Raw genomic sequence first — 25,559 nt, 5'->3', positions numbered from 1 at the left:
TAAAAGCGATAATTACGGGCCTAAAGTTTGTTGCTTGCAATTCTTCGTCAAATAACTTTGTTATTCGTTATTATCATGAAATTTCTTAATGAATAAAGTCTTGTATTTCTTCACTTTCCGTGAGCAAATGTATAAGGAAATTCATCATTGTTTCTCGAGCAAAATATATATTTTACCCCCGTAGGAACCTCAGTCATGGTGGCGTATTTACCTTTGTGAAAAGTGACTAAGTTTGACGGCGGAAATCCTTATTTTTTTGAGTGATACAATCAGTGTGGCAGCTCTATAGCAGGACGTAGACTTACATGGATAATTACTGCATCGACAGGTTAGCGAAGGTGTCACGAAATGAACCATGAAGTTGTAATAACGGCCTGAATAAGACGACCCACTTCAGGCTTTCGAAAGGTAGGGTAATGGCCGTGGTATGGTATGGGGTCGAACGAGGCATATATATTCTTCCATTAACATCCACAAGTTGATTTTCTAGGTTAATATCTTGTCTGGAAGGACAAATGTAGAAATGTCTAGTCCTACTTGATATATTTGGCGAGTAATTGTAATATAACGGCCGCCCCGTTTAACGGTACAATGGAGTTTGTTAGGTGAGAATATAGTTAACAGACCGTTTAACGGTACAATGGAGTTAGTTATGTGAGAATATAGTTAAAATACCCGTTTAACGTCCGCTCGTTTAACATTATATGTTCTTCCGTTGGTGTTTTATTTGGATGTCTTTTGGCACGATTCCGACCTTCATTTCCACCCTAGAACCACCGAATCACTTAAAAGAAAAAAAAAAAGTATGGCCACTCCCTTTTGGGATATCCCAGAGTTAACGAAATTGAAAACCAGGGTTTGGTTTTAGTCATTTGAGAGAAAAAAAATCCCAAAATAATGATTTGCGAGGGGAATATAAAGGCCAGAATCGTTCAAAAGCCCATCGATGACCACCGAGACGCTTTCAACCCAGTCATATCTAACGTAACCTAACCACACCTAATTTAACCTAATTAGGACATAAAGTAACCAATTGGAACTTATAAACAGGTGTACTTACCCTAATTAACGTAAGAGGAGGCGTTGCCGTGGTCTTCCTCCTCCTCCTCCTCCTCCTCCCTGGCGTTGGAGTCTCCTCTCGCTGAACTGCCTAACGATCAAGCTAGGCCAATTTCACTCACTCCTTTATGTCCCCTCCTCAAATCCTGGATATTCTTAGAGGTTTTTTTTTTGGAGGGGGGTCAACGAAATTCTCGGGGCGGTTGATTATAAGGGGGGGGGGGGGGTGTCGAGTCGTATCCGTGGTTCACCAGGCTGTTGTAGGATGCTCATTTCTCGGGGCAACGGATTCTGTTTACGGGGCAACGGATTCGGTTTAAGGGGCAACGGATTCGGTTTACGAGGCAACGGATTCGGTTAACGAGGCAACTTATTCGGTTTACGGGGGCTACGGATTCGGTTTACGGGGCAACGGATTCGGTTTACGGGGGCAACGGATTCGGTTTACGGGGCAACGGATTCGGTTTACGGGGGCAACGGATTCTGTTAACGGGGCAACGGATTCTGTTTACGGGGCAACGGATTTTTTTACGGGGCAACAGATTTGGTTAATGGGGCAACGGATTCGGTTTACGGGGGCTACGGATTCGGTTAACGGGGCAACGGATTCTGTTACGGGGCAACAGATTCCACGAGAGGAATTACGTAAAACTTTTTTTTTCGACTGCTTCTCAGTGCCTTCAAAACACCTAGATATCACTTTTGAGGACACGGCCTCTTTCTCGTAGTTCCTCTCCCGTTTTTTCCCGTCACTGGCGAACAGAAGGTGCACCAGTCGACCACTCGTATTGGGAGACAGGTTCACAGACCGTATAGAAACCAGTGATTAACCGAGAATATTTTAGATTTCCTGTACACTTCCACATGTGCACCATTGGTTCCCTTCAGAAATAAGATGACACGTGTTGATTGTTACACTTCTTCCTCTCCTCACACTGAGGAATAACTCATCCTGCCCCAGAATTAAATATATTTATCAGCATATTTAAGTGAGAGACTGGTTACACTTCACACAATTCACTTTAATAAGTATACGCATCTCCCACTTCACTTCACTAGGTAAAGGCTAGGTACACTTCACACAATTCACTGTATTTAGTATACACATCTCCCACTTCATTTCAGTCGGTAAAGGCTGGTTACACTTCACACAATTCACTTTAATAGGTATACACATCTCCCACTTCATTTCAGTAGGTAAAGGCTGGGTACACTTCACACAATTTCCTTTAATAAGTATACACATCTCCCACTTCATTTCAGTAGGTAAATTTTCACAACATTTCCTTTAATAAGTATATACATCTCCCACTTCATTTCAGTAGGTAAAGGCTGGGTACACTTCACAACATTTCCTTTAATAGGTATACACATCTCCCGCTTCATTTCAGTAGGTAAAGGCTGGGTACACTTCACAACATTTCCTTTAATAAGTATACACATCTCCCACTTCATTTCAGTAGGTAAAGGCTGGGTACACTTCACAACATTTCCTTTAATAAGTATACACATCTCCCACTTCACTTCAGTAGGTAAAGGCTGGGTACACTTCACACCATTTCCTTTAATAAGTATACACATCCCCCACTTCAGTAGGTAAAGGCTGGGTACACTTCACACCATTTCCTTTAATAAGTATACACATCCCCCACTTCAGTAGGTAAAGGCTGGGTACACTTCACAACATTTCCTTTAATAAGTATACACATCCCCCACTTCAGTAGGTAAAGGCTGGGTACACTTCACACCGTTCACTTCACCAGGGAGGATTCTGTGCCTTGAGAAATAAAGGAAAAAAAATATATAATCCCATTTTCCTCGACCGTTATATTTGATCACGAAATCTCCCGTGGGTCTCCAAGCAGCGGGAAGACCATGGCCGCCCAACGTATTTGGAGGAGACTTTCAAAATCGAGCGCGGGGGCTCTTTGCTGCTGCTGAGAGAGCCTCGACCGAGCTGTGATTGGTGGATCCAAATTCGTACAGGCCAGTTGATGCCCAGAGACCGAGTACGCATGCGTTAGCAGCCCAGCCCAGCAACCAACCAGCGTACGAACACACACGCACGCGCGCGAGAGCTCTGTGGGATACGCGCCATGTCAAAATATTTACGAACAGAAGTCTCGTAATTTCCTGGGAATGCGGTCATTTCGGGATGAATGGCATAGGAGAAAAGGGTCTTAAAATGGCCTAAGCTACTGATTCCATGGCTTTAAATTCTCCCCCCCCCCAAAAAAAAAAAAAAAATTCGTTGGATGTTCTGGGATGCTGACTTTCATTTTTTTAAATGTCCACGGGAGTGGATGGGCTGCGCACTGTATTGTGCGAACTGGATATATATAAAGCCTTCCGTTTAATGATAGATGAATTTGATGTTTAATGATAGATACATTTGATGTCGAGTGGGAAACCATATATCCCAGAAGTAGCATTTAATGTCGATACGCGGGAAAACATCACTTTCAAATATGACACCGCTTGCATGGCCCTTCTTTCATATTGTAATAGATCGATTTCAAGCGACGTTTTTTTCATCAATTGCCTAAATGAACGTTATTTTGATTTCATATTTCGATAGAAGTAACTGTTAGAGTGAGGCAGGGATAACGTAATTATTAGGAAATTTGCGTCATTCACGCTTACCATTTCTACCTTCCTTCTTTCATATTGTAATATATTGAATTCAAGCGACGTTTTTTTCATCATTTGCATCATTAAACGTTATTTTGATTTCATATTTCGATACAAGTAACTGTAGAGTGAGGCAGGGATAACGTAATTATTAGGAAATTTGCCTCATTCACGCTTACCACTTCTACCTTCTTTCATATTGTAATATATCGAATTCAAGCGACGTTTTTTTTCATCATTTGCCTCAATAAACGTTATTTTGATTTCATATTTCGATAGAAATAACTGTAGAGTGAGGCAGGGATAACGTAATTATTAGGAAATTTGCCTCACATTCACGCTTACCACTTCTACCTTCCTTCTTTCATATTGTAATATATCGATTTCAAGCGACGTTTTTTCATCAATTACATCAATAGACGTTATTTTCATTTCATATTTCGATAGAAATAACTGTTAGAGTGAGGCAGGGATACCGTAATTATTAGGAAATTTGCCTCATTCACGCTTACACCGGGGATCACTTTTTTTTTTTGGGGGGGGGGGGATGTTCTTGTTGCGTTAATGGATTGGTATTACTTTATTGGATAGAATATGTTAAGGTGAGGTAGCAGAGGGTAGTGAGCTACTGGAGGTGCATGCAGGTTTATGGCGTGGTGATGGTGAAGAGCCAAGGGCCACAAGGAGGACTGGCACCAACTTTTAAGAACGCCACAGTGGCTTCTTTCTCCCTCACCGCTGTCCTGGTAGGAGACGGTCAGGGCGTGAGTAAGCGAGCTTGTTGTGTGTCTTACAGGCCAAAGGTTACAGGTTGACTGACTGACTGCGTGGATGGATGATGATGATGATAGGAAAGGCCCTTCTAAGCTAGGGGAAGGAGGAGGGGGGGAAGGTCAAGAGCTAGCTTAGAGGGAGTGAGATCCGTAGAAGGTGAAGAACCGGGGCTTTTGAAAAACCCAGCGTGTATTGGCCTGGCTAGGTTAGCCAGGACAGAGCCGGGGGGGGGAGAGTGGAGGGAGCAAGGAAGGGGTAGTTTTATTTCTGAGAGAGAGAGAGAGAGAGAGAGAGAGAGAGAGAGAGAGAGAGAGGTATAGGAGGAGAGGGGTTGTATCTGTGACGCTAGACACTGATTAGGCCATCAAGTTTTCTCCACGGATTCGCGATGTAAGGTCTGTCTATAAGAGTTTCAGCTTTCTTTTTTTTTCTTAAGTTTTGATAGATAGGGCTTTGGCTAGTGTCCAGGTGGGAATGTTGAATAGATTTGTTGGGATTGTCTATTCCTAAGAGATTGTCGAAGAATACTATTCAGGAGATATGGAGGGGATATCGAAACGCTCCACTGGTTCTTCGCCAAGCTTTCTCCAGTAGATGGTTAGTAGAGGCATCGCGCGCTCTCGTGGAGTTCTCTGTTCTCCTGGTGAACTCGTGCCATTTGGGGTTAAAGATCCACCGTGAGGCTTTCTTTTGTATTATGTGGAGGGAGCGGGTGTTGTTTCTTTTTGGGGTGTGAGCTCAAGCGCTGATGGGGTGTAAGTTATCAGTGGACGTATCACTGCTTTATACTTCCTTCTGTAATGCCTGGGTATGTAAGAGAGGGCGAGGTCTAGTCTGGGCTAGCTAGCTGTTTCCAAAGGGAATGTGAGACGTCGAAGCCAAACATCGCTGGCTCTTACTTCCCTCCATGCTTTTGGGCTGAGGTTTAACTTCGTAAGAGCGGCTTTTCCCATAAGAAATAGTCAGGTCATGTATTTGACTGAATGATGACACTGGCGGCTTTTGATCCGCCGCTACTGAACATCGGGTCTGAGTGTCATGGATTAATATTGCAGGTGCAGCTGTAGGTTGGGTCGCCAAACGTTTCTTGTAGGGATTATTCGGTTAGGTAAGGTCACTCACTCGCTTGCCACCTAGCCAAGGCGCCGTCAGCAAGGCAGGCATTCTGTGGGGCGACTGTGGGTCGCCCCACAGAATATGCTACTGTGGGTCGCTACACCACTCCCTTTCTTGCCCTTTTTCGAGTTTGAAGGGTTGGATGTTGAGGCATGTATGGTATAGTGGACTGATCTCGCAAGGAGCAGATTCCTCTTTAGGTTCCTGGCAGCGTTCGCGATCTGCAGGAGGGTCGCTTTTATTGTCTGATGACTGATGGGGTGTCTGTTGGAAACGCCAGGATCACGGGGACGTATTTGATCTGGGTTCAAAGTGATCTGATCGGGGGTGAAGGTTTTGTGTGTGTCTGTGCCCGGGCCAAGCCACATGTCGGCTGAAGAGGGCGAGTTTTGTCCCGTAGGGCCATGCTGGAAGCACTCGGTGTCACCACCTCGGGGTTCTAGCAGGTAGAGGGCAGAGTTACGGTGTGGTGTGCTAGACCTGACGACGAGACGAGGTGGTCTGGTATGGGATGACGCTGGTTGGGGTGGTGGAAATAGAACTATGGCAGTAGGGGGGTGTCTAGGAAGGCTGACAGTGGCACTGGAAGGACGTGTTTGAAAGCCTCTTTCATTCCACCTCCAGGGATCATCAGTTTTGTGGGTGTTTTTGGTCGGGTTATTGGAGTGGTATAACTGAGAAAGGATACAAAAACACATTTAACGACAACAGTACTTTATTGGATTGGATGTGTAAGGTGGGGTAGCAGAGGGCAGTGAGCTACCGGAGGTGCAGGTTTATGGTGTGATGGTGAAAAGCCAAGGGTCGCAAATATGAGAACACCACAGTGGCCTCTTTTGAGACAGCGTCCTGAGAGGAGACATCGGGGCGCTAGTAAGCGAGCTTATGTGTCTACAGGCCAAAGGTTACGGGTTAACTGACTTCCTTCAGTAATGCCCCGGGTATATGAGAGAGTGTGAGGTCTGGTCTGGGAGGGGTAGCTCATCCCATAGGGAATTTAAGACATCGAAGTCGACCATCGCAAGCTCTGACTTCTCTTCATGATCTTGGACTGAGTTTTAAGGCCGTAAGAGCAGCTCCTCTCATGGAAATAGTCGGGTCATCTATTTATCTAAATAATTTCAATGGCAGCTTTTGACCTGCCACTGCCGATCATCGACTTTGGGTGTCGTGGATTAACATTATAGGTGCAGTTGTAGGATGGGCCACCAGACACATTTCTTTAGGGATTATCAGGCCATGTGAGGTCACATTCTCTCACCTGCCACTTGGGCAAGGTGACACTTTTTGGAGTAACACTTGAGTCGCTGCAAGTTGTATTGGATCATTGTGAAATTCATCAAATCCATCCCGGACGATGATTTTTTTATTGTGTGTTCATTTTACCAGTCTTTTATATAGTTTTTGATATAGATACAGTTTAAGGATTTTCGTCAGGGGTAACCATGATATTCAGAAGCATCCGTGTTCCAGAACACCCATATCTAGAATCAGATAGATATGAGGTAAGAATATTATGTGATTATGTACGTGCTAATTTCGTGAGAATCAACAGTGTATGCGAGTTCACGTAATTCTAGGCTGATACCAATATTTTGTCTTCGGTGTGAGTGTAATGATGCTTTGGATTTATGTGTGAAGGGGTGATATGTTGGTCAAAACTGTCTGTTTGTCTATATCTCTGAAGCCCATTCCTCCAGGAACACCCTTCCAGCGGGTGGCCACGGGAAAAAAAAATGTCTCCACTTATCGCTGTCCTTACATGTCTCCCTCGCATACACCATTCCATGCATTCTTCCACCATTTCTCCATTTCCCCCCAGGTCACAGGTGGTCCTTCTCTCACAATGACCCCTTTAATTGCACTATTGTTCACTCTACTAATAAACTTCCAGTCTTGCATTCTCTTCATACACCCAAACTGCCTCAAAGTATTCTGTTTCACCCCCTGTGCCACTCCACAATGCTGTCCCTTTGCATTCCCGGCCATAGCACATCTCTCATACACCCCTCTTCATTTCCTTCTTCATTCCACCTAGCTTTACGACATGCTCCTCTCAAGCAGTCCATTTCCACAGCCTGGATTCTTGGCCTCTCTTTGTAACTCATTTCATGTCCATGTTTTGGGTGCAGAGATCAGGGTTGGGAGGATTAAGCTGTCCCTTACTCCTCTCTTCACTAAAATGATTACAAGCTCTCCTCTTCATTGTTCTGTTAAGGAACCCAGTAACTTCTACCCTGTACTGCTTTCTCTCTTGATCACTCCTCTATCATGAAGCTTACCGAAGACAGCTCCAAAATACTTTATTATACAACCTCTTCCTGTCTTTCTCCCCCCAATATCCAAAGCGCAGGTTAGTGTACTTTCTTCTTTTACCTTGTATGTTTCTGCAAAATCAGACACCATTACTGTACTTTTAACTGCATCAACTCTTCAATCACCCATGCTTACGCACTTCGTAAACCACGCAATCTTTTCTGCAACTCCTCTTCACTCTCAGCAAACGACACATTTGAAATAGATATATATTATCATCCACAAACAGGCTTGACACTACCCATCATATCACGCAGCCACACTCCATCTCTGCTACCCCCCTTCCCATAGCTTTGCTTTCATATGTTGATGTGGGAAGTAAGGAAGAGGAATGGCTGAATGAAAAGGAGGAAGTGAAAGGAAGATGGACAGAGTATTTCAAAGAACTGATGAATGTGGGAGAAGGGGAGGCAGCAATTGTTACACATCCATGGGTGTGGAGGAGGGAAGGAAGAGGAAAGCCAAAAGGGAGGTAAAAAGAGCATTAATGAGGCTGAGGGTAGGAAAGACACCTGAAGTGTAGATGATGGTATGGGCCATATCCCGAGTTCTTCGCCATTGTCATTGTCTTCTCGATGCGTCGGTTGGAGGCCACACTCGTCTTCACTATATCTCTCGTTGCCTTTGTAAAGCCTAGCGCCAGTTTAACCCACACCTTATGTGAGTTTTTTTGCGAAACATCATCGGTGAAAGAGAAATCATAATAGATGATAAGTCAACAGCTCTCGGAATTGCCGAGGAGAATGGAAAAAAAACATGGGACCTGGATTGCAGCATCTTCACACAGGTCATCAGTTGAAGAGGTGCTCTGATAATGTTAAGAGAGAAAGTAAGTGATATGTCATCAACTTTTACTCTTAAATAAGTTTTTTTTTCAGGTTATTTACTATAATTTCCTTTCCTACCCAAACAGGACACGCAAAACATTAATTGCCCTTTCACTAAAGCACAGTAATGCATCCATGCATTTTATTGAAAGTGCTAATTTTATTCCATTTCTATTTACCTTTAAGTATGATTCAGAATTGGCAGAGTTATGATTTAAATTAGAGAAAAAGAATCATGAATAATTTTTTATAAAGAAATTATTTGATTTCTTATTCTCTATGGTTGAACTGATATAAAATGCAGCAACCCAATCTAAATTATAAGGATTTTTATGTTATGCACAAGTTTGTGCTTATGCCTACATTGTTTCTAATAATAACTAATAATTCAATTACTAATATGGTAGCTGTATGTTTTTGAATTACTGTTCATAGGTATTATTCTTGACAAGATGGGAATTATATGTTTAATTATGTTTTAGGTTTGTGTTCAACTTCAGAATTCATATTCATTTCAACTTCAGTTTTTTCTCATTTTAAAGTGTTTCCCATGAACTTATTTTTCACAGAAAGAGCCTTGTATATATATTCAACTGTGCTTAATTTGATCATTTGGTGCATTAAAGATAATCCTCTGATAGCTATATGTTATCGTCAATGATGGTAACATATAGCTATCAGGGAATTATCAATACATCAAATTTCTTGAAATCCTTATATCAAGACCATAACCAGTTTTTATTTTTCTAAAAAAAATTATTAGACGAAAAGATCATTCTGTTGATTTAGAAAAATTATCTACATTGAGTAATTTTTTTAATCTTTCAAATCATGATTTTTTTCCAGCCCTGGAATTAGGTAATTATTGATGACAAGCACATGCACAAATAAATGGGTTTATACAAAATTCAACTCAGTTTATCTCTGTATCTTTGTTATTATATTCAGTATATTAATTTTTTTACAGGTGCATATGTCTTTTATATTGTCATGGCCAATAACATTGATTTTGTACATACCCCACGCAGTACTTTTTCCAAGATTAACCAAGAATTGATATTGATATATTACATATACAGTACACACACATTGTATGCATGCATTTATATATTTACAGTATATTTGTATGACATTTGTATTACAGGGGTTGACATGCTGTTAGTGTTTTGAAACAGGGCGTGTGAAGCATCTGGGATAAACCATGGAAAGTTCTGTGGGGCCTGGATTTGCAAAGGGAGCTGTGGTTTCGGTGCATTATACATGACAGCTAGAGACTGAGTGTGAACGAATGTGGCCTTTGTTGTCTTTTCCTAGCGCTACCTCGCACACATGCATGGGGAGGGGGTTGTCATTTCATGTGTTGCGGGGTGGCAACGGGAATGAATAAGGGCAGACAGTATGAATTATGTACATGTGTATATATGTATATGTCTGTTTGTGTATATATATGTATACATTGAGATGTATAGGTATGTATATGTGCATGTGTGGACATATACATGTGTATGTGGGTGGGTTGGGTCATTGTTTCATTTGTTACCTTGCGCTATCTTGCTAACGCGATAGACTGACAAAGTATAATGAATAAATATAAATATAAATAAAGATGAAAGGCAGCGGGTTTGGATGGTATTGCAGTGGAATTTATTAAAAAAGGGGGTGACTGTATTGTTGACTGGTTAGTAAAGTTATTTAATGTATGTATGACTCATGATGAGGTGCCTGAGGATTGGAGGAATGCTTGCATATTGCCATTGTACAAAGGCAAAGAGGATAAAAGTGAGTGCTCAAATTACAGAGGTATAAGTTTGTTGAGTATTCCTGGGAAATTATATGGAAGGGTATCGATTGAGAGGGTGAAGGGATGTACAGAGCATCAGATTGGGGAAGAGCAGTGTGGTTTCAGAAGTGGTAGAGGATGTGTGGATCAGGTGTTTGCTTTGAAGAATGTACGTGAGAAATACTTAGAAAAGCAAATGGATTTGTAGCATTTATGGATCTGGAGAAGGCATAAGATAGAGTTGATAGAGATGCTCTATGTAAGGTATTAAGAATATATGATGTGGGGGGCAAGTTGTTAGAAGCAGTGATAAGTTTTTATCGAGGATGTAAGGAATGTGTACGTGTAGGAAGAGAGGAAAGTGATTGGTTCTCAGTGAATGTTGGTTTGCGGCAGGGGTGTGTGATGTCTCTATGGTTGTTTAATTTGTTTATGGATGGGGTTGTTAGGGAGGTAAATGCAAGAGTTTTGGAAAGAGGGGCAAGTATGCAGTCTATTGTGGATGAGAGAGCTTGGGAAGTGAGTCAGTTATTGTTCGCTGATGATACAGCGCTGGTGGCTGATTCATGTGAGAAACTGCAGAAGCTGGTAACTGAGTTTGGTAAAGTGTGTGAAAGAAGAAAGCTGAGAGTAAATGTGAATAAGAACAAGGTTATTAGGTACAGTGGGGTTGAGGGACAAGTCAATTGGGAGGTAAGTTTGAATGGAGAAAAACTGGAGGAAGTGAAGTGTTTTAAATATTTTGGGAGTGGATTTGGCAGCAGATGGAACCATGGAAGCGGAAAAGAATCATAAGGTGGGGGAGGGGACGAAAGTTCTGGGAGCATAGAAAAATGTGTGGAAATCGAGAATATTATCTCGAAAAGCAAAAATGGGTAAGTTTGAAGGAATAGTGGTTCCAACAATGTTATATGGTTGTGAGGTGTGAGCTTTAGATGGAGTTGTGTGGAGGAGGGTGGATGTGCTAGAAATGAGATGTTTGAGGACAATATGTGGTGTGAGATGGTTTGATCGAGTAAGTAAAAATAGGATATGAGAGATGTGTGGTAATAAAAAGAGTGTGGTTAGGAGAGCAGAAGAGGGTGTTTTGAAATGGTTTGGTCACATAGAGAGAATGAGTGAGGAGAGATTGACCAAGAGGGTATATGTGTCAGAGGTGGAGGGAACGAGGAGAAGTGGGAGACCAAATTGGAGGTGGAAAGATGGAGTGAAAAAGATTTTGAGTGATCGGGGCCTGAACATGCAGGAGGGTGAAAGGCATGCAAGGAATAGAGTGAATTGGAACGATGTGGTATACCAGGGTGGAGGGGGTTGTTATTTCATGTGTGGCGGGATGGCGATGAGAATGAATAAAGGCAGACAGTATGAATTATGTACATGTGTATATATTTATATGTCTGTGTGTGTATATATGTGTATATGTTGAGATGTATAGGTATGTATATTTGCGTGTGTGGATGTGTATGTAAACACATGTGTATGTGGGTGGGTTGGGCCATTCTTTTGTCTGTTTCCTTGCGCTACCTCGCAAATGCGGGAGACAGCGACAAAGCAAAATAAATAAATATAAATATATATGTATATATATACCTCGCAAACGCGGGAGACAGCGACAAAGCAAAATAAATAAAATAAATAATATATGGGGATAGGGGAGAGAGAATGCTTCCCACGCATTCCTCACGTGTCGTAGAAAGCAACTAAAGGGGACGGGAGTGGGGGGCTAGAAACCCTCCCCTCCTTGTATTTTAACATTCTAAAAGGGGAAACAGAAGAAGGAGTCATGCGGGGAGTGCTCATCCTCCTCGAAGGCTCAGATTGGGGTGTCTAAATGTGTGTGGATGTAACCAAGATGAGAAAAAAGGAGAGATAGGTAGTATGTTTGAGGAAAGGAACCTGGATGTTTTGGCTCTGAATGAAATGAAGCTCAAGGGTAAAGGGGAAGAGTGGTTTGGGAATGTCTTGAGAGTAAAGTCAGGGGTTAGTGAGAGGACAAGAGCAAGGGAAGGAGTAGAACTACTCCTGAAACAGGAGTGGTGGGAGTATGTGATAGAGTGTAAGAAAGTAAACTCTTGATTCATATGGGTAAAACTGAAAGTTGATGGAGAGAGATGGGTGATTATTGGTGTATATGCACCTGGGCATGAGAAGAAAGATCATGAGAGGCAAGTGTTTTGGGAGCAGCTGAATGAGTGTGTTAGTGGTTTTGATGCACAAGACCAGGTTATAGTGATGGGTGATTTGAATGCAAAGGTGAGTAATGTGGCAGTTGAGGGAATAATTGGTATACATGGGGTGTTCATTGTTGTAAATGGAAATGGTGAAGAGCTTGTAGATTTATGTGCTGAAAAAGGACTGGTGATTGGGAATACCTGGTTTAAAAAGAGAGATATACATAAGTGTATGTATGTAAGTAGGAGAGATGGCCAGAGAGCGTTATTGGATTACGTGTTAATTGATAGGCGCGCAAAAGAGAGACTTTTGGATGTTAATGTGCTGAGAGGTGCAACTGGAGGGATGTCTGATCATTATCTTGTGGAGGCGAAGGTGAAGATTTGTAGAGGTTTTCAGAAAAGAAGAGAGAATATTGGGGTGAAGAGAGTGGTGAGAGAAGGTGAGCTTGGGAAGGAGACTTGTGTGAGGAAGTACCAGGAGAGACTGAGTACAGAATGGAAAAAGGTGAGAACAAAGGAGGTAAGGGGAGTGGGGGAGGAATGGGATGCATTTAGGGAAGCAGTGATGGCTTGCGCAAAAGATGCTTGTAGCATGAAAAGCGTGGGAGATGGGCAGATTGGAAAGGGTAGTGAGTGGTGGGATGAAGAAGTAAGATTATTAGTGAAAGAGAAGAGAGAGGCATTTGGATGATTTTTGCAGGGAAATAATGCAAATGAGTGGGAGATGTATAAAAGAAAGAGGCAGGAGGTCAAGAGAAAGGTGCAAGAGGTGAAAAAGAGGGCAAATGAGAGTTGGAGTGAGAGGGTATCATTAAATTTTAGGGAGAATAAAAAGATGTTTTGGAAGGAGGTAAATAAAGTGCGTAAGACAAGGGAACAAATGGGAACTTCAGTGAAGGGGGCTAATGGGTAGGTGATAACAAGTAGTGCTGATGTGAGAAGGAGATGAAGTGAGTATTTTGAAGGTTTGTTGAATGTGTTTGATGATAGATTGGCAGATATAGGGTGCTTTGGTTGAGATGGTGTGCAAAGTGAGAGGGTTAGGGAAAATGATTTGGTAAACGGAGAAGAGGTAGTAAAAGCTTTGCGGAAGATGAAAGCCGGCAGGGCAGCGGGTTTGGATGGTATTGCAGTGGAATTTATAAAAAAAGGAGGTGACTGTATTTTTGACTGGTTGGTAAAGTTATTTAATGTATGTATGATTCAAGGTGAGGTGCCTGAGGATTGGCGGAATGCTTGCATAGTGCCATTGTACAAAGGCAAAGGGGACAAAGGTGAGTGCTCAAATTACAGAGGTATAAGTTTGTTGAGTATTCCTGGTAAATTATATGGGAGGGTATTGATTGAGAGGGTGAAGGCATATACAGAGCATCAGATTGGGCAAGAGCAGTGTGGTTTCAGAAGTGGTAGAGGATGTGTGGATCAGGTGTTTGCTTTGAGGAAAATATGTGAGAATTACTTAGAAAAGCAAATGGATTTGTATATACCATTTATGGATCTGGGGAAGGCATATGATAGAGTTGATTGAGATGCTCTGTGGAAGGTATTAAGAGTATATGGTGTGGGAGGCAAGTTGTTAGAAGCAGTGAAAAGTTTTTATCAAGGATGTAAGGCATGTGTACGAGTAGGAAGAGAGGAAAGTGATTGGTTCTCAGTGAATGTAGGTTTGTAGCAGGGGTGTGTGAGGTCTCTATGGTTGTTTAATTTGTTTATGGATGGGGTTGTTAGGAAGGTGAATGCAAGAGTTTTGGAAAGAGGGGCAAGTATGCAGTCTGTTGTGGAAGAGAGAGCTTGGGAAGTGAGTCAGTTGTTGTTCACTGATGATACAGCGCTGGTGGCTGATTCATGTGAGAAACTGCAGAAGCTGGTGACTGAGTTTGGTAAAGTGTGTGAAAGAAGAAAGTTGAGAGTAAATGTGAATAAGAGCAAAGTTATTAGGTACAGTAGGGTTGAGGCTCAAGTCAACTGGGAGGTAAGTTTGAATGGAGAAAAACTGGAGGAAGTAAAGTGTTTTAGATATCTGGGAGTAGATCTGGCAGCGGATGGTATCATGGAAGCGGAAGTGATTCATAGGGTGGGGAGGGGGCAAAAATTCTGGGAGCCTTGAAGAATGTGTGGAAGTCAAGGACATTATCTCGGAAAGCAAAAGTGGGTATGTTTGAAGGAACAGTGGTTCCAACAATGTTGTATGGTTGCGAGGCGTGGGCTGTGGATAGAGTTGTGCGCAGGAGGGTGGATGTGCTGGAAATGAGATGTTTGAGGACAATATGTGGTATGAGGTGGTTTGATCGAGTAAATAATAATAGGGTAAGAGAGATGTGTGGTAATAAAAAGAGTTTGGTTGAAAGAGTAGAAGAGGGTGTTTTGAAATGGTTTGGTCACATGGAGAGAATGAGTGAGGAAAGATTGACAGAGAGGATATATGTGTCAGAGGTGGAGGGAATGAGAAGTGGGAGACCAAATTGGAGGTGGAAAGATGGAGTGAAAAAGATTTTGAGTGATCGGGGCCTGAACATGCAGGAGGGTGAAAGGCGTGCAAGGAATAGAGTGAATTGGAACGATGTGGTATACCAGTGTCGACGTGCTGTCAATGGATTGAACTAGGGCATGTGAAGCGTCTGGGGTAAACCATGGAAAGTTCTGTGGGGCCTGGATGTGGAAAGGGAGCTGTGGTTTTGGTGCATTATTACATGACAGCTAGAGACTGAGTGTGAACGAATGGGGCCTTTGTTGTCTTTTCCTAGCGCTACCTCGCACACATGAGGGGGGAGGGGGTTGTTATTTCATGTGTGGCGAGGTGGCGATGGGAATGAATAAAGGCAGACAGTATGAATTATGTACATGTGTATATATGTATATGTCTGTGTGTGTATATATATGTATACGTTGAGATGTATAGGCATGTATATTTGCGTGTGTGGACGTGTATGTATATACATGTGTATGTGGGTGGGTTGAGCCATTCTTTCGTCTGTTACCTTGCGCTACCTCGCTAACGCGGGAGACAGTGACAAAGCAAAATAAATAGATAAATAATATTTATTTCATACATATTCGCCATTTCCCACATTAGCAAGGTAGCATTAAGAAGAGAGGAATGAGCCTAATAGGAAAAAGTGTTCACTTGGCCCCCTTATCTGTCCCTGGTGTGGGGAGAAAAAATTCAAGCTCCATACTCCCCACATGTCATAGAAGGTGACTAAAGGGCTGGAAACCCACCCCTTCTTTTATTTCAATTGCTAAAAGTGGAAACAGATATAGGAGTCAAGTGGGGAGTGCTCATGCTTCTAGAAAGCTCAGATTGAGGTATCTGAATGTGTGTGGATGAAACCAAGATGAAAAGATAGATTGTAAGTTTTAGGAAAGAAACCTGGATGTTCTGGTGCTGAGTGAAATGAAGCTCAAGGGTACAGGGAAGAATGCTATGGAAATGTCTTGGGAGTAAAGTCAGGAGTTGGTAAGAGGACAAGAGCTATGGAAGGAGTAGCACTATTCCTGAAGCAGGAATTGTGGGAGTGTGTGATAGTGTTAAGAAGTTGTAGGTGAACCAGTGCATCAAGGGATCAGATCATGCACCACTTTGTGTAGAGCTTGACCTTAGTTATCACCAACTCGTCTGAATTACTTTCATCAGAAAGAGCAAGTTGCTTAGGCCGAACATATTACAGGCCATCTGTCACATGCTTGCCTGAGAAAAATATTCTGCACAGAGTGGTGGATGTCATAGTTCTAGCACTTTTATGGAGGATAACCCGCCACTAGATTTCTATAATGGAGAGGTTTAAAATCTGTCTGATGTGTTAAATGTAGGATGTCACATTATTGATGAGGTGTCTAGAGATTGGATTAAACAAATAATGAACATGGTAATGGATGGAACATTATCAATTGTAGATGGAAGAGACTTTTAAATACAAATGATAAAAAAGGTATTTGGAAAGCCATAAACTGGAAAGGAAAGGTTTCTAATCATGGTGCTGTTCAGCCTAATAATACTGAGTTTGTCACATTTGGAAAAATTATTAAATCCTAATAACCAGAGTGCACAAATATATACAGTAATGATATTGAGTTGGAAACTACTCCATATAATCCAGTGTTGGATGATCCACATACCCAAGAAGAGTTGGAAGTTGCCATGAAAAAGTTAAATACAAATAAGAGTTTTAACGGAGTATGTCCAGCATTAGTGACTAGATTGCCTGACATGGTTTATGTTCCTCTTAAATGTATTTGGTATGGTGGTATGTTTTACCCCATTTCATGGCAACAAGTTGATTACTTTTTTTTTTTGGTATGTTTTACCCCATTTCATGGCAGCAAGACAAGTTGATTACCTTTTTTTTTTTTTTTTTTTTTTTTTTTGGTTTTACCCCATTTCATGGCAGCAAGACTAGTTGATTACTTTTTTTTTTGGTATGTTTTACCCCTTTTCATGGCAACAAGTTGATTACTTCTTTTTTTTTTGTATGTTTTACCCCATTTCATGACAGCAAGACAAGTTGATTACTTTTGTTTTTGGTATGTTTTACCCCATTTCATGGCAACAAGACAAGTTGATTACTTTTTTTTTGGTATGTTTTACCCCATTTCATGGCAACAAGACAAGTTGATTACTTTTTTTTTTTGGTATGTTTTACCCCATTTCATAGCAACAAGACAAGTTGATTACTTTTTTTTTTTTTGGTATGTTTTACCCCATTTCATGGCAGCAAGACAAGTTGATTACTTTTTTTTTTTGGCATGTTTTACCCCATTTCATGGCAACAAGACAAGTTGATTACTTTGTTTAAGTCAGTAGATTACACTGCCTCAGTTTTAGAGGTATAAGTATCATAGTCACCATTGCTAAAGTATATGGCCTCTTAATATTAAGTAGATTATAACTATGGTGCTTTATCGATAAATGCCAAGGTGGCACAAAAAAAAGGCCAAGGATATTTAGAGCAAATGATGTGCCTTAGATTACTGATTGATTATGATCAAGGGAAAAAGGAAAATCTGTACATTCTTTTTGTTGATTTTAGCAAAGCTTATGACAGAGTCCCATGACATAAGTTAGTCATCTAAAATCTTTGGGATGTGGTAAGGTTATGCTCATGGCTCTTAGCGCTACACATAAATTTACATGAAATATACTAAAATCAATTGTAATATCTTCATCTGTTGGAGAGTGACAAGGTGCACCAACCAGCTGCTTGTTGCTTATTATTTATATTGATAATATGGTAAAGATGATAAAGCAAACTTCCTGATGACGGTTTCTTAGGGACTTTACCTGTTTATTATTAATGGATGCCGCTGTCATACTTGCAAACTCTGGAGATATGTGTAGAAGGAAATTTGATAATCTACTTGAGTATTGTAATGAGTATCTGATGATTTTGAATAAAATCAAAATTTTTCATAATAAATGGAGATGATAATGATAAGTTATCCTTTTAGAGCAGCACTGTTGAGATAAAGTATTGTCCTAAATACTTATATCTTGGATGACAATAAAACAAGCTCAGTTCTATCACTTCATGATGTGGAAATGTCAGTCTTAGTGAATATATTTGGTATTTTCTGTTATAAGAATAATGACACGCCATTTGTAAACAAACTAAAAGTCTTTAACGCTGCTATGTTATCATTGTTGTTTAGTTTCGAGACCTGATTTACCTTGAATACTAAGTGAGAAATTAGTCATTATAACCAATTAGTAAAATGCCTTGTAGGGATAAGGGAAAATACTTGTGCTAATTTATGTTTGGTTGAGTCGGGAATGCCGCCAGTTCAATAACTTATGTGTAAAAAGAGAACCTTATTCTTAAAGAAAAGTTACTGTCACTTGATATGGATGAACCATTTGCTTGTGTATGTGACCTGTGTAAAAAGCATGATATGGGAGGGTATAAATTTATTCAGGTGATGGATTTTTACTATTGTTTTTGACCCTCTAGAATTAATTAAGATCTCAATACGAAACAAGCATTTTTCAAGTACTAAATATGTTACATACAGGTCATTACTAAATCCCAAACTCTTTGATCATAATGTTTGCTGTAGTAAAGATTGTATACCAGACCATGCCCATATAGCATTTACAAGATTGCATTTCATGTCTCATAATCTGAAAATAGAAACTGGTAGATAGAGTCGAACACCAGTGGAATTTAGGCTTTGTGCTTGTGATCAAGGCAAAGTTCAGAATGAGACTCACGTTCTGCTAGAGTGTCCCATACTTAATGATTGTCGGAGAAGTTTTATGCTGTTAAATTTTTCGCCTGTGGACAGTTAGTTGAATGAGGGAGCTCACTGTGATATGTTGTGTAGATATGTTTATAAGGTCTTGCACATGGAGACTCACTGGGTATAGAAATAATTGTGAGCTCTCTTCTTTATAATGTACTCATTATTAAATGTGGACAAAAGTCTGTAGTTTTTACTGTGAAATCGGTCTTTTTTCAATGAATTACTAAGGAAGTAAATTCCAGATTGATGTAGGTAAAAGTGAAAGTGGATGGCGAGAGACGGTTGATTATTGGTGCTTATGTACCTGGCTGTGAGAAGAAAGATCATGAGGCAAGTGTTTTGGGAGCAGTGGAGTGAATTTGTCTGCAGTTTTGGTGCTCGAGACCATGTATTAGTGATGGGTGATTTAAATGCGAAGGTAAGTAATGTGGCAGTTGATTTTAGCTTTGCCTTTAATACAATCCAGCCACATATTTTGTTAAAGTATTAGGGATGGATGTAACCTGTAACTATGAAATGGCTCTTCAGCTTTTTATTTAACACAGAGACCAAAGTATACCAAGATAGATAACTTTAAGTCCAAAATAATTTTTACCAATTCAGGTACACCCCAAGGATGTGTTATATTCCCCACTTTGTTCAGTTTGTATACTGATGACTGTAGAAGTGTGTTTAAGAACTGCATTATTTTAAAATATGCTGATATAGTAATCTTAGGAAAAATAGTAAATGATAATTGTAATGATTATATCGCACAGGTTAGTTGCTTTGTTGATTGGTGTAAAACAAATTACTGCACTTGAATATAAAGAAAACTGAAGAGATGGTGATAGATTTTAGGACAAAAAACTTCATGTACCAGACTTAATTGCAATTGAAGATGAAAAATGTAGAAAAAGTGAGTCAGTACGAGTATCTAGGCTTTATCAAAGATAACCAGTTTAAAGGTGGTGCAAATACTGATATGATAGGTATGAAATGTTTTCAAAGATTTTTTTTGTATGTATCTTAAATAGTTCACATATAAACAATGCAATAATTAATCTTTTTTATAGGTCAACCATAGAGTCAATTTTTTTTTTTTTTTTTTTTTTTTTTTTTTATACTTTGTCGCTGTCTCCCGCGTTTGCGAGGTAGCGCAAGGAAACAGACGAAAGAAATGGCCCCCCCCCCCCATACACATGTACATACAAACGTCCACACACGCAAATATACATACCCACACAGCCTTCCACGGTCCACCCCAGACGCCCCACACGCCCTGCCTCAATCCACTGACAGCACGTCAACCCCTGTATACCACATGACTCCAATTCACTCTATTTCTTGCCCTCCTTTCACCCTCCTGCATGTTCAGGCCCCGATCACACAAAATCTTTTTCACTCCATCTTTCCACCTCCAATTTGGTCTCCCTCTTCTCCTCGTTCCCTCCACCTCCGACACATATATCCTCTTGGTCAATCTCTCCTCACTCATTCTCTCCATGTGCCCAAACCATTTCAAAACACCCTCTTCTGCTCTCTCAACCACGCTCTTTTTATTTCCACACATCTCTCTTACCCTTACGTTACTTACTCGATCAAACCACCTCACACCACACATTGTCCTCAAACATCTCATTTCCAGCACATCCATCCTCCTGCGCACATCTCTATCCATAGCCCACGCCTCGCAACCATACAACATTGTTGGAACCACTATTCCCTCAAACATACCCATTTTTGCTTTCCGAGATAATGTTCTCGACTTCCACACATTTTTCAAGGCTCCCAAAATTTTCGCCCCCTCCCCCACCCTATGATCCACTTCCGCTTCCATGGTTCCATCCGCTGACAGATCCACTCCCAGATATCTAAAACACTTCACTTCCTCCAGTTTTTCTCCATTCAAACTCACCTCCCAATTGACTTGACCCTCACCCCTACTGTACCTAATAACCTTGCTCTTATTCACATTTACTCTCAACTTTCTTCTTCCACACACTTTACCAAACTCAGTCACCAGCTTCTGCAGTTTCTCACATGAATCAGCCACCAGCGCTGTATCATCAGCGAACAACAACTGACTCACTTCCCAAGCTCTCTCATCCCCAACAGACTTCATACTTGCCCCTCTTTCCAGGACTCTTGCATTTACCTCCCTTACAACCCCATCCATAAACAAATTAAACAACCATGGAGACATCACACACCCCTGGCGCAAACCTACATTCACTGAGAACCAATCACTTTCCTCTCTTCCTACACGTACACATGCCTTACATCCTCGATAAAAACTTTTCACTGCTTCTAACAACTTGCCTCCCACACCATATATTCTTAATACCTTCCACAGAGCATCTCTATCAACTCTATCATATGCCTTCTCCAGATCCATAAATGCTACATACAAATCCATTTGCTTTTCTAAGTATTTCTCACATACATTCTTCAAAGCAAACACCTGATCCACACATCCTCTACCACTTCTGAAACCGCACTGCTCTTCCCCAATCTGATGCTCTGTACATGCCTTCACCCTCTCAATCAATACCCTCCCATATAATTTACCAGGAATACTCAACAAACTTATACCTCTGTAATTTGAGCACTCACTCTTATCCCCTTTGCCTTTGTACAATGGCACTATGCACGCATTCCGCCAATCCTCAGGCACCTCACCATGAGTCATACATACATTAAATAACCTTACCAACCAGTCAACAATACAGTCACCCCCTTTCTTAATAAATTCCACTGCAATACCATCCAGACCTGCTGCCTTGCCGGCTTTCATCTTCCGCAAAGCTTTTACTACCTCTTCTCTGTCAATTTTATTTTTTCAATTACTACCTGGTATGGCAAGTTAAAAGTATAGATAAAAATAGACTTGAGAAATTGTTAAGAAAGATAGGAAATTGGGTGTAAACAATAAGACATTAGATATGCTGTATCAGGAATGTGCAATAAAGCAGATGGAGATGATCATGCAAGATGCAATTCACCCGCTGTACCAATATTATGTATTTTTAAGGTCAGGAAGAGGACTGTCTCTGCCTACACAGTGCCCTGATAAGATCCAGGAAATCATTTGCATCAAAAACTATTCTACTGTTCAACCTCTAAAGACGCTGTATCTCCTCTGTAGTATAGCTTCTGGGCGCAATAGATAACTCTTTATATGGTATTTCATGTGGTATTTTTTGTGATATTCTCAGATTTAATTTTATAATTCTAATACTTTTTAACCTTGAATAGAACTTCTAGCCATAATTTCATTTTCTATCATATATCATATCTTAGTGTGATGTCTCCATGGTTGTTTAATTTATTTATGGATGGGGTTGTTAGGGAGGTGAATGCAAGAGTTTTGGAAAGAGGGGCAAGTATGAAGTCTGTTGGGGATGAGAGAGCTTGGGAAGTGAGTCAGTTGTTGTTCCCTGATGATACAGCGCTGGTGGCTGATTCATGTGAGAAACTGCAGAAGCTGGTGACTGAGTTTGGTAAAGTGTGTGAAAGAAGAAAGTTAAGAGTAAATGTGAATAAGAGCAAGGTAATTAGGTACTGTAGGGTTGGGGGTCAAGTCAATTGGGAGGTAAGTTTGAATGGAGAAAAACTGGAGGAAGTAAAGTGTTTTAGATATCTGGGAGTGGATCTGGCAGCGGATGGAACCATGGAAGCGGAAGTGGATTATAGGGTGGGGGAGGGGGCGAAAATCCTGGGAGCCTTGAAGAATGTGTGGAAATCAAGAACATTATCTCGGAAAGCAAAAATGGGTATGTTTGAAGGAATAGTGGTTCCAACAATGTTGTATGGTTGTGAGGCGTGGGCTATGGATAGAGTTGTGCGCAGGAGGATGGATGTGCTGGAAATGAGATGTTTGAGGACAATGTGTGGTGTGAGGTGGTTTGATCGAGTAAGTAATGTAAGGGTAAGAGAGATGTGTGGAAATAAAAAGAGCGTGGTTGAGAGAGCAGAAGAGGGTGTTTTGAAATGGTTTGGGCACATGGAGAGAATGAGTGAGGAAAGATTGACCAAGAGGATATATGTGTCGGAGGTGGAGGGAATGAGGAGAAGTGGGAGACCAAATTGGAGGTGGAAAGATGGAGTGAAAAAGATTTTGTGTGATCGGGGCCTGAACATGCAGGAGGGTGAAAGGAGGGCAAGGAATAGAGTGAATTGGATCGATGTGGTATACCGGGGTTGATGTGCTGTCAGTGGATTGAATCAGGGCATGTGAAGCATCTCTGGTAAACCATGGAAAGCTGTGTAGGTATGTATATTTGCGTGTGTGGACGTATGTATATACATGTGTATGGGGGTGGGTTGGGCCATTTCTTTCGTCTGTTTCCTTGCGCTACCTCGCAAACGCAGGAGACAGCGACAAAGCAAAAAAAAAAAAAAAAAGATCATATCTTAGTGGTGTGCATGAGGTATTCATTACTATGAATGGAAATGGTGAAGAGGTTGTGGGGTTATGTGCTGTAAAAAGATTGATGATTGGGAATACCTGATATAAAAAGAGATATTTATTATTTATTTATTTTGCTTTGTCGCTGTCTCCCTCGTTAGCGAGGTAGCGCAAGGAAACAGATGAAAGAATGGCCCAACCCACACACATACACATGTATATACATACACGTCCACACACGTAAATATACATACCTATACATCTCAATGTACACATATATATACACACACAGACATATACATATATACACATGTACATAATTCACACTGTCTGCCTTTATTTATTCCCATCGCCACCTCGCCACACATGGAATAACAACCCCCTCCCCCCTCATGTGTGCGAGGTAGTGCTAGTTACAACAAAGGCCTCATTCATTCACACTCAGTCTCTAGCTGTCATGTAATAATGCACCAAAACCACAGCTCCCTTTCCACATCCAGGCCCCACAGAACTTTCCATGGTTTACCCCAGATGCTTCACGTGCCCTGGTTCAATCCATTGACAGCACGTCGACCCCGGTATACCACATTGTTCCAATTCACTCTATTCCTTGCACACCTTTCACCCTCCTGCATGTTCAGGCCCCGATCACTCAAAATCTTTTTCACTCCATCTTTCCACCTCCAATTTGGTCTCCCACTTCTCCTCGTTCCCTCCACCTCTGACACGTATATCCTCTTTGTCAATCTTTCCTCACTCATTCTCTCCATGTGACAAAACCATTTCAAAACACCCTCTTCTGCTCTCTCAACCACACTCTTTTTATTTCCACACACTCTTACCCTTACATTACTTACTCGATCAAACCACCTCACGCCACATATTGTCCTCAAACATCTCATTTCCAGCGCATCCACCCTCCTCCGAACAACTCTATCCATAGCCCACGCCTCGCAACCATACAACATTGTTGGAACCACTATTCCTTCAAACATACCCATTTTTGCTTTCTGAGATAATGTTCTTCGCCTTCCAAACATTCCTCAAGGCTCCCAGAATTTTTGCCCCCTCCCCCACCCTATGATTCACTTCCACTTCCATGGTTCCATCCGCTGCCAAATCCACTCCCAGATACCTAAAACACTTTACTTCCTCCAGTTTTTCTCCATTCAAAGTTTCCTCCCAATTGACTTGACCCTCAACCCTACTGTATCTAATAACCTTGCTCTTATTCACATTTACTCTCAACTTTCTTCTTTCACACACTTTACCAAACTCAGTCACCAGCTTCTGCAGTTTCTCACATGAATCATCCACCAGTGCTGTATCATCAGCGAACAACAACTGACTCACTTCCCAAGCTCTCTCATCCACAACAGACTGCATACTTGCCCCTTTCCAAAACTCTTGCATTCACCTCCCTAACAACCCCATCCATAAACAAATTAAACAACCATGGAGACATCACACACCCCTGCCGCAAACCTACATTCACTGAGAACCAATCACTTTCCTCTCTTCCTACACGTACACATGCCTTACATCCTCGTTAAGACTTTTCACTGCTTCTAACAACTTGCCTTCTTAATACCTTCCACAGAGCATCTCTATCAACTCTTTCATATGCCTTCTCCAGATCCATAAATGCTACATACAAATCCATTTGCTTTTCTAAGTATTTCTCACATACATTCTTCAAAGCAAACACCTGATCCACACATCCTCTACCACTTCTGAAACCACACTGCTCTTCCTCAATCTGATGCCCTGTACATGCCTTCACCCTCTCAATCAATACCCTCCCATATAATTTACCAGGAATACTCAACAAACTTATATCTCTGTAATTTGTGTAATTTGAGCACTCACTCTTATCCCCTTTGCCTTTGTACAATGGCACTATGCAAGCATTCCGCCAATCCTCAGGCACCTCACCATGAATCACACATACATTAAATAACCTTACCAACCAATCAACAATACAGTCACCCCCTTTTTTTTATAAATTCCACTGCAATACCATCCAAACCTGCTGCCTTGCCAGCTTTCATCTTCTGTAAAGCTTTTACTACCTCTTCTCTGTTTACCAAATCATTTTCCCTAACCCTCTCACTTTGCACACCACCCCGACCAAAACACCCTATGTCTGCCACTCTATCATCAAACATTCAACAAACCTTCAAAATACTCACTCCATCTTCTTCTCACATCATCACTACTTGTTATCACCTCCCCATTAGCCCCCTTCACTGAAG

At 41.2% G+C, this 25,559-nt stretch overlaps 1 long non-coding RNA gene across 3 annotated transcripts in view; it reads left to right on the top strand.

Moving 5' to 3' along the window:
* The first annotated feature begins 202 nt into the window (after positions 1–202).
* The window catches only part of LOC139757593 (uncharacterized), a 56,898-nt gene continuing 31,541 nt past the window's right edge, over positions 203–25,559 (top strand). For 2 of the 3 annotated variants that reach the window (XR_011714674.1, XR_011714673.1), the window contains exons 1-2: positions 203–408; positions 19,157–19,332. This is a non-coding gene — a long non-coding RNA (uncharacterized lncRNA). Of the gene's footprint in view, positions 409–5,192; positions 8,726–19,156; positions 19,333–25,559 lie in introns of those variants that run through there. The other variant, XR_011714675.1, reaches the window with a different exon arrangement.

Source organism: Panulirus ornatus, chromosome 27, assembly GCF_036320965.1.
Source record: "Panulirus ornatus isolate Po-2019 chromosome 27, ASM3632096v1, whole genome shotgun sequence".
NCBI classification, from domain to species: domain Eukaryota; kingdom Metazoa; phylum Arthropoda; class Malacostraca; order Decapoda; family Palinuridae; genus Panulirus; species Panulirus ornatus.
The sequence above is the reverse complement of the archived record's forward strand: the minus strand, read 5'-3'. Positions and strand labels throughout refer to the sequence as shown.